General features: G+C 27.8%; 1 pseudogene across 1 annotated transcript; it reads right to left on the bottom strand.

Annotated features, from left to right (window-relative positions):
- Positions 1-1,687: 1,687 nt before the first annotated feature.
- LOC114178392 (putative 2-isopropylmalate synthase) lies at positions 1,688-9,971 on the bottom strand (annotated as a pseudogene). Its single transcript, XR_014984608.1, has 11 exons — positions 9,442-9,971; positions 8,413-8,626; positions 8,267-8,347; positions 5,791-5,883; positions 5,618-5,704; positions 5,431-5,531; positions 3,642-3,675; positions 3,489-3,563; positions 2,363-2,506; positions 2,019-2,257; positions 1,688-1,923 (listed from the first exon to the last, which is right to left on the bottom strand). The product of XR_014984608.1 is annotated as a putative 2-isopropylmalate synthase (transcript).
- Positions 9,972-10,637: the final 666 nt, after the last annotated feature.

Genomic DNA, 10,637 nt, shown 5'->3' with positions numbered 1-10,637 from the left:
ATTATAAATATATAAATTTAACAATATAGAAAATTTAATTACCTAAATTTTTAGTAGAGATCTTAAAAATTTTAAAATGCTTATTGCATTAGAGTTGTTTATAAATTTCAAAGGATTATTTTGTTTTTATAAAATCTATTATACACATTTATATTATTTTAATTAGTGGACTTAATTATTTCAGCTTTCAATATAAAAATAGTAAAATAAATTTGTATTAATTATTCCTTAACTAGTATCCTTAGGGTACTGATTAGCATTCTCCAATAAACAAAGCATGAGTAGGAGTTTGATAAGAAGTCTTAAATTGCTAAACAATTTTAGATAGCATTTAACATCTTATTCATTACTCATGTCTTGTTATTAAATTTAAATAAAGTTAATTTTGTTAAAAATATTTAATAAAAATATTAGTATAACATTTATAATAAAATTAAATATGGTTACAATTTGGAGAGAGTCAAAATTGTTCAATGTAAAAATAAAATTAGGACTTAATTGAAAACAAATAATGATGTATACGAGACAAAATTAAGACAATGACAATGGCATCTGGCATGATAGTGACACATGACACTATCACTATCATATCACACTGGCATTGTCATGTGACACAATGTTAGTTTGAAACATGATAATTTGTTTTTTAATTATAAAAAAATTAAAAATTAAAAAAAATAATAATAAAAAAATCCATGAAATAAGATATGTGGCACTTCTTTAATGTGATTAGGTGATTAGTACATTATTAAGAGAAATGATATGTTACAACAAATTTCTCATGATAGGAATCAAATTGAGAAAAAAAAAATCAATTTGATATCTCTCTAAAAAAAGACTATAGTGATTTAACCTAAAAATAAAGTGAAGTTCCATATTTTTACAAAGACATAGACAAAAGAACATATGAATATAATAAAGTAAATATAAAGTATAATGCTTTTTAGTGCCAAACATCAGAAGTTCGAACTTGATTATCCAGGATTATACTTGACAAAACATATATTTACTTTTATGTCTATATTTAGAAATTGACTTCTGCATTTTGTGCACTAAATGTCTTGCTTGAAGATAAAATACACACTACGTTAAGCTCAGTCTCTTTCAATATTACAACAGACACTAACTAATGGCACTAAATTTGAACGAGTAAGCAAGTGCAAAGGTATACAAACTTTTAAAATCTATTTCACTATTGTTAAGATTAAAAAGAAAAGGTTGATGATCTAATACAGTAATATGTGTTTCACTGCAAATTTATTGGAAATTACAAGAGAATATATCAAATAAAATTTTCAGAGTACCTTGTGTCATCTGAGCCTAACCAGATAAGACATTGACACCACTCTCAACCCAAAATCTTAAGGCAATGGGTTTATGGACCCGTATTCTTATATGATGTTCTACTTTCTCAATTTTGGTCAATGTGGGACTTAGACTCACACTTGGATTCCTAACACCTTGTACACAGTACAATAAGATGTAAGCATAAATGATTTCTTCTTGAAAAATCAACATGCTGTGTGCACACAAATGGAGGAGTAACAACAAAGACAATCTGGTATATTGTATTATACAGGTCTAAGAACTATACAGGCACCACAACTAGAAAATTACATAAAAAATAATAAATTATCAGCCTTGTATTTAATCCAACATAAAGCCACCTTAAAAAGAAAGAAAGGAATTAACATTTGCAATTCAACAAGGAGATTTTATTTAGTCTGGTTTCGGCATACATTCTGGAATACTCTATTCCATTTCAAAGCTTAACTAAGAAATTACAAATAGCTAATTCATTCTATAACATACATTCGTATATTAACAGATATAGATCACTCCTTTGAATCGAGCATTTTGTTTAGTGCAACAAGATAAGCCTCTACACTGGAAACAACAACATCTACTCCTTTTCCAATCCCACTGCAAAAAGAGAAAAATATGCACCGTTAGATCTGCATCTGGGGTATTAGTAAAATAATGATATACTAAAGCAATCAAGTTTTCATTAACAATACCTAAATTTTGGATAAACAATGTTTCTATTTAAAATAGGTAGGTTTTTAATTTTTTACGAGTTTGGCTTAAATTTCTCATCTTTAGTTCATAAACATCATCAAACCTTCACAATGAGATCAACAGCCTTGTAAGCTGAATCCACTGGTCCTTTTCCAACAGAACAACCAACGTGTGTGCTACCGTCAATTGAAACAAGTTTGATACTTGTTGATGAAAATTTCAGAGTTCCTCAAGTCACCTATCGATAGATATATAAATTAATTTTTCTTCTTTTGGTGTAATTAATCTTTCTTTTGTATTGTTATCAAACATATAGTTTAAAATTAAACTAATTTGAATTTACCCCCAACCCACCAAGTTTCCAAATAGGTTCTACATCACAAACTTTATCTGATACCAATGCTTTTAGGTCAGCATCAGTAACTCTATAGAAAAAATAAAAAAATTGAGTCAGAGAATATGAAGACATTAGTTCAAGATGACCATTATGGATTTATTATTAAAGACATTATTAAAAAAAATAACAATTATATTGTGAAAAAGCTTTAGTTTTCTCTATTTTTATATGCTTCAAAATTTTGGATGCTTTATTTATGATTAGTAATTAATTTAGGTGCAAAACTATGTTTTCTTGTTCAATAGTACATTATAATTTCAAGTTAAATAAGAGTTAATAAGTCCGATCATGTATTAAAAGGGTACAATTTTTTTAATTTATTGATGGATAAATTTTAGTTTTCTTTTATGAAAATGAATAAATCGTATCTGAAAGTACAAAAAAGGAATTGTATTTGAAAGCATGACTTTAAAATATAGAACATGAAGGTGAAATATTTTATAAACATCAAAGTTAATCAAAATCTTGGAAGCACAATTTCTTTATTTTAAATTCGTACTTTCAAACTTGATTTATCTATTTTCGTAAAAATTTAAAAATTTATTATTTATATAAATTTTAAAAAAAATCACACCCTTTTCATAGACAAGTGGAATAAATCTTTTGTACTTAGACTACAAACTCAGTCTTCGGTATTCTAAAATTAATGAAATAATCCATATATGTACCCTCATACTTCTAAAAGCATTTTATCGTACAATCCCACTACTAAAAAAACTCATATTTCTTATCAATTTTGTTTTAATTTTTTTTGTAAGAAATACTTATAAATTTTGTTATGAAATTTTTTTTGTAGAAAATTGCTGTCAATTTTTTTGTAAAATATTTTGTATAAAACACTTTTCGCAACAAATTTTGTAGAAAATACTGCGAATTTTATAATTTTGTAAGAAATAATTATCCACAAAGGAATTACCTGCTAATTAAAATTCTTAAAAAATATAGCTGAAAAAAGTTTTTTCTTGCAAAATTTTTTAACAAATTTGCAAGAAAATTCTCATGTAATATGAGAATTTTTAGAAGTGCAACAAACTGTATACTATATTCAAAAATAAATAAAAAAATTATTAACCTTTCTTTTTTCAGCCATTGCTTTGAAGTTTTTAAATACACTCTCAACTTCATCCTCCTTGAGTTCATAGCCAAGCTGAAAAGGTAGAAATAGCTCAATGAAACAGAAGAATGGTCACAGTGCCTTTGATCATAAACAAAAATAGTTACATACCTCTTTCAGTCGATTTTTCAAAGCTTGGCGTCCACTAATAGGTGTGGAAGTGTAAACGAAGGAAAGAAAATAGTTATAATTTAAATATATAAAGTCTAAGATAAAAATTAATTAATCAATTATTAGTAAATTACGAATAAAAAAATAATAAACATGAATCGAAATATCACATTGAAACATTAAAAAAATCGTTGATTAAAAAGGTAAATTAATTAATTAGGACATATGAAAATAGTTTTAAAGTTAAATTTTTTTTCGCATCAGATACTCATACATAATACTAGTAGCACTTGTTTCACTAATGTTTAATTATAGTATTCATGATACTATTATCTTATATGACATTTCCCCGCTAATTTTCAATTGCAAAACTCTTTCTTTTTTCAATTTAACTTTCGTTCATTTTTCATAAATGTTTCTTTTTAATTTCATCTATTAGTTTCTTTCGTTTCCAAAATTTTAAGCTTCGTATTTTATAGCTATTTCTATAGTACAAATAAAAACATAAAACAATTTCAACAAAAAAACTGTAGAATGATTATATGGATGCAATAACTTCAACATTACTCATCGTATAAGAGAAGGATTGGGGCAATCCTATTTCCCTATTTTCAATTCATATTTTTTATTGCTGATAAAAAAGAAAAGAAAAACATTACTCATGGTATGACCTGTTATATTTGTTTTAAACTTCTTTAACTTTTTACTCCATTCACTTTTCATAAATCTTTCACTTATTTCATCTACAAGTTTTATTTCAAGCATTTTGAGTTTTTTTTTTATATATAGTTTATGGCTACTATTCTTAAAAAATCCAAAACAAATATCAATAACAATACGCCATTTCAATAAACTATACATTTCCTTTACTACATATTAGATACATATAAATTTTCTAAATTGGATCTGTATGAATAAGTTGATTAAAATATAATTTCGATATCCATTGTTTGATATTAAAAATATTAATAAATGAATTAACAAGAGAATTTTCAAGCTATAAAATGATTTTAATATTTTTAAAGTTAGAATACTCTTATTAATATACACTGATATAAAAATCTATATAAAATTATAAATAATATATAAATCATAAAGGATTAGTAACATCAGGATAAAATATTACATATTTTCCAAATCTTTATACCTAAACAGCTTTTGGTGGTGCTTTTCGGGAATTGTTATTAAATGATTGATATAAATTACAACTCCATTTGATATAAAATTAGAAAAAAAAAACTTACAAGCATTTCTATTCTATATATAGAGTTTCGGTCTACTCTCTACTCTACAAAATATATATATATATATATATATATATATATATATATATATATATATATATATATATATATATATATATATGTGTGTGTGTGTGTATGTATGTACGTGACAAAATGGGATAAAAGAGTTATAAAATTACAACATTTATATTTTTTGTATATGATACTGATACTCTTCCCAAAATTTTTATTCCAAAACTTTTTTTTTTCAAATTTAACTTTCATTTATCATTTGTCATAAATATGTTTCTCTGGTTAACTTCATGTATAATATTCTTTTATTTCCAACATTTTAACTTCTTCATATTCTATAGCTATATTTTTCTAAAGTGTTCAAAGAAAAAAAAATAAAAGAATTTAACAAAAAAACTATAAAATTATAACAAACAAATATCTATATCTATATATATATATATATATATATATATATATATATATATATATATATATATATATATATGTCACAAAAATGAGATAAAAGAATTATGAGAAAATGTCATATATACCTTAGCTTCCCTAGTACGATATTAGGTCCACTGGATCTCTCATAACCAATATCTTCAGGAGAAAGTATTTCATATGTACCTCTATGCTTTAACAATCCAGCCTACAAAGTACAAATAATAATAATAATAATAAATGTAAAAAGGAAAAAAGTTTTAAGAAAATCAAACGCAAGAGGGCACTAATAACCTGATGAATGCCACTTTCATGGAGAAAGGCATTATCACCTACAACAGCTTTGTGTGGCTGTAAATGCATACCAGAGAACTCTTCAACCTGTTGAGAAAAAAAAAATCAAATCTTGAATTGAAGAAAGGAGAAAAATATTCCAAAAATGAATGAATAGTTTATAAATATTAAACCATCTTGCTGGTCTTCAGTATGTGCTTTGTATTAATTCCAGTATATAAACCACCTAAAACATGATCTCCCCTGCATCTTAGGGCCATCACAACCTTCAATAAAAGAAATATAAAATAAGTTGAAGTACATTGAAGAAGACGAAATTGATTAAGTTACTGAGACAATTTACTAATAATAATAATAAAAAGAACACAAGAGTAAATAATTGTAAATATGATGAGATCTATTGAATAATAAAAGGGATAAAGCTAACACGTATATGCCTTAGGACTTTGAGTTATGCAATATAATATAATGACATATCTAAACTTATCCCTGTTTTAATTAAAAATGTGTAATAGAATATGTTTATTTTGTCATCCGAATCTGAGTACTTGAAGGGAGATATATTATTTTAAAAATGATAAAAACTCGGTAAGGCAATGTTCAATTGACTTCTTAAACTATGCTCAATCTTGTTTAGTAATAATAATAAAATAAGTTGAAGTAAAATAAAAAAGATGAAGTTAAGATACTGTGATCATTATATATATATATATATATATATATATATATATATATATATATATTCTTCATAAACAAAAGCATAAATTTTCCATGCGCCTTAAGAGATATATTAGATAATTAAAGGATACAACTATATCACATAAATATTTTTTATAATAGTGTGTTTAGATAAGGAATGTTAAAAGATGATTATTTAAAAAAATTTAAAGTGCTTTATGATAAAAATATGTTGTTTTGGATAAAAATAATTGAATGAAGTTAAACTTCTAAACTTTGATTAGAGTAATTGAATTTCTTTAAATTAATTTTTTTTAATTTCATTAAAAAATTAAGAAATTGAAATTCTCATCGCTCATAATTTGGGTTAACATAGGTAAATATTGATTTGGCACGACCTAGGTTCAAATATACTCGGCTTGACTACACTTGAGACTAACCCAAATTAATTTGACACGGTATTCGATGTCTCAGTCCAATTTGTTTTAACTTGTACTCGAGCTAATCTAGCTCGATTCAACTTGACTTGGATTTGAGTTGACTTGACCTAACCTAGGTTGACCTAAGCTCAACTTGACTTGGCCTTGATTGGGTTAGACTTGCCCAAGTCTTGCTTAAACCAAGATCCAGTTGAGTAGCACAACTCGGATGAATACGAATTGGCCTTGACTCAAATGAATATGGATCCAATTGGATGAACATGTACCTATCCTGACTTGGTCTTGGACTAACTCAACTCAACCCTTCCACTCACTTGCGCTGACTCAGCTCGACTGAACCAAGATTGACTTGACTCAACCTAGTATTAATCGAGCTAAGCTGAACCTGGTCTTGCTCTCGGCCTAATCCAACCTAGTTGAACGTTTAACTCAAATAAATGTTGACCTGACCTGATGTGTGATCCCTTAACGTGACTTGACTTAGACCCTAATTGACTCATCTTGACCAAAATCAAGGTTGACTCAACTTGACTTCCGTCAGATCAACTTGACTTTGGATCCAAGCCAACTCGACTAGATCAGGGTCTGGCCTTGATTCAAGCTAGTCCAACTTTACTTAGGCTCAAATTAACTTGACTTGACTTGACTTTAAGTCAAACTAACTCAGTCCGACTTTACATAAGTCTGACTTGATGCTATCTTAATTGGATTTGTTCAGATCTAACATTTCACAACTTGAAAATAATTTCATTTAATATAAACTAAGAAAACGTTATGTAAATACAAAATTAAAATATCTTCAAGAACTTTGGAAAAAAAATAATGTCAAGATTAGTTACAATTTACAAAAAGATTATCAATAAATAAATAAATATATATATATATATATATTAAATTTGGCAATAATTCCAATACTTTAAAATAAATTAAAAATTCACTAAACTTAATTACCTTACACACAGAGTTTAAAAAATATCTTAGAAATGGTGAATTTTCCTATTTAAACACAATATTAGGGCTTTTAATAATGCAATAGAATATAATGACATGTGTAAACTTATCCCCGTTTTAATTAAAAATGTGTACTAGAATATGTTTTTCTTCTCGTCTCAATCTAAGTACTAGAAGGAGATATTATTTTGAAAATGATGAAACATAGGTAAGAAAATATGCAATTAAAAGGGTGAATGAGTTACACCACTAATTAAATTTATAATTAAAGTAGTCGTTAAATTGTAAAAGTGATGACTAAAATATTTTTGGATCTATATAAATAATTTTGATCACTAATCCAATAGCTATTTTACTTTGTTTTTTTATTTTTGTCATTGTAGTGGATTATTTCTAACAAGGTGTACTTTAATCTCCAAATGCTTTATAATTGGTGAAAAAAGTGAGAGAGTAGAAAGTAAAGTTGTCGTAAATTTGGTAACATATAAAATTTATTCCCTGCAGAAGAAGTATCTAATGTGCCTCTATATATATAAGTTTTGGATAAGGTGATTTGTTTGGGGAGATTGATGATAGTAACCTCTTCGAATGCAGCATTACCAGCCCTTTCACCGATCCCATTAATGGTTACTTCTAGTTGCCTTGCACCAGCACGAGCAGCCTGAAAGTAAATACCTCTATGAATCTTTTTGTTCTTGATTACACTAATTGAGTGAACAAAAATACCTCTATTGTGTTTGCAGTAGCATGCCCAAGATCATTATGACAGTGAACAGCAATGACAGCATTTTCAATTCCAGGGGTATTTGCTTTTATATCACAAATCAATTTTCCAAACTCGAATGGCATTGTTATGCCCACAGTGTCTGCTATGACCACAGTTGTTGCCCCTGCTTTTATAACTTCTCCAAATATTTCATACAGAAACTCTCTATCCGATCTGCTCCAACAAAGATTCAACATTTTCAGTCAACAATTTATTCAAAATAAATAAAAAGGAAAAGCAGTTTAACTACCTTATTTTTCTTAAACATCCACTTTGTACTTTTTTAATAATAAATTATTTAATTAAAGCTTAAGAAAAACACACCTCAAAATAATTGTGTTATATATTACCAGCCACGTGAATTTATATCACCATCCGGCAACCACTTTTATACCTGCAACCACTTTTATACTTTATTAATAACTTAATTTATGTTTAGTTAAATATCCTAATTTAATAATTTATTATTAGAAGTAGTTGTCAAACCTACAGTTTTTTTTTTCAAAAGTCGACTCTGAAATGTTTTATTTTCTAAATTATTGGATGGTGTCACATTGCGAACAAACAGTGCACTGGTATAAAGTTTTAATTCTCCATACGGCATCCATGGTACAACATCATAGCCATAATTTGGAACTATGTCAGTGATAATTTTTAACTAGTTAATGATAAATTTCTTTCAGATAAATTTATGTATCATTTACCATATTTATTTTTATTTAATGTAAAACTTTAAAATTTTTAATGAAAATTATATCTTATTTTCTTATAAATATTTGTTGTGAAATCTTGGAGTATTTTCTGAAATGTTCTATTTCGAATTTGTACTAACGGCTTTGAAGAATGTACCATGAAGACTTTATTTAGGATGATAGGACAGATTCTGTCTACCTCTGTAAGAACCTAGTGTTGTGTTCATTGAAAACATAGGGTTCTGTAATGTTCATTGAAGATATATATGAAAGTAGAAAGAGTTGAGTGAGAGGAACCTGGCTGCATCTTCAGCACCGAACTCGATATCACGACAACCCAAACTGCGAGCGAAAGCGACCATGTGACGAGCTATTTGAAGAACCTCCTGTTTGGTTTTTCGGAGCTTGTACTCCATGTGAATGGGGCTGGTGGCGATGAAGGGCAAAAGCCTTGGCCTTTTCGCCTCCTTCACAGCCTCCCATGCAGTTCTAATGTCCTTCTCATTGCACCTGCACATCGCAACAATCACCGGAACGTACCCATCATCGTCACATTTGTTTCCAACTTCCTGCGCTATCATCTTCACGGCATTCAAGTCCTCCTGCGATGCACAAGGGAACCCCGCCTCGATGATGTCCACGCCCAGCTTCGCCAGCTGCCGCGCGATCCGCAGCTTCTGCTCTGCGGTCATGGCGGCGCCGGGGGCCTGCTCGCCGTCTCGGAGGGTGGTGTCCAAAATCCGGACGTAGGAAGGGTCCGGAATATGGCCCGGGATATACTCGGGTCTGGAACGAGAGCGAGTGCCGTTCATGGATGCTAGTTCTGATTCAGAGGAAAGGACCTTTGGACCGAAGAAGAAGATGTTTGTCTTCTTATAGTAACATTTTTTTTTTAATTAGTATTTTTCTGAAATACTTTAACTTTTCTTAACAATTAATCATGTAATATGTTAATTTCTATAGATATTAAAAATATACGTCACTATTTAAACAACGGATATCTATATAAATATGAGATAAATATTTATCTTGTAAATAAAATATAAAAAAATAGGTTAAATTATTCTTTTAGTCTTTATTTGTCATCAATTTGGTTCTCATTTTCTAAAAAATGACTCAATTTGGTTCTCATCGTTAACTTTATCAGACAGTATTAAAGTCAACGTCACGTGTCAATTTCTGGTGTTTTTTATTTTTTTTATTTTTTTAAAAAAATAATTTTAATTTTTTTCTTTTTGACATGTGTCACTACACTGTTGTGCCACGTGTCAAAGTGACTTAATTTGGTCCCTATATTTGTTTTTTGTTTTAATTTAGTCTCAATTTTTATAAAAATGAAGCAATATTATTTTTCCTCAAATTGACATTAAATTTACTTTTTTATAAATTTTATGGTGATATTTTTACTAAAATTAACATTTTTATTAAATATTTCTATAAATATTTTAAATTAACTTTAAATTCTTCACAAAACATTAAACTTTGATTTTGTT

This window comes from Vigna unguiculata, chromosome 1 (assembly GCF_037176805.1).
Source record: "Vigna unguiculata cultivar grain cowpea cultivar isolate G323 ecotype 2 chromosome 1, ASM3717680v1, whole genome shotgun sequence".
In the NCBI taxonomy this organism is placed as follows: domain Eukaryota; kingdom Viridiplantae; phylum Streptophyta; class Magnoliopsida; order Fabales; family Fabaceae; genus Vigna; species Vigna unguiculata.
The sequence above is the reverse complement of the archived record's forward strand: the minus strand, read 5'-3'. Positions and strand labels throughout refer to the sequence as shown.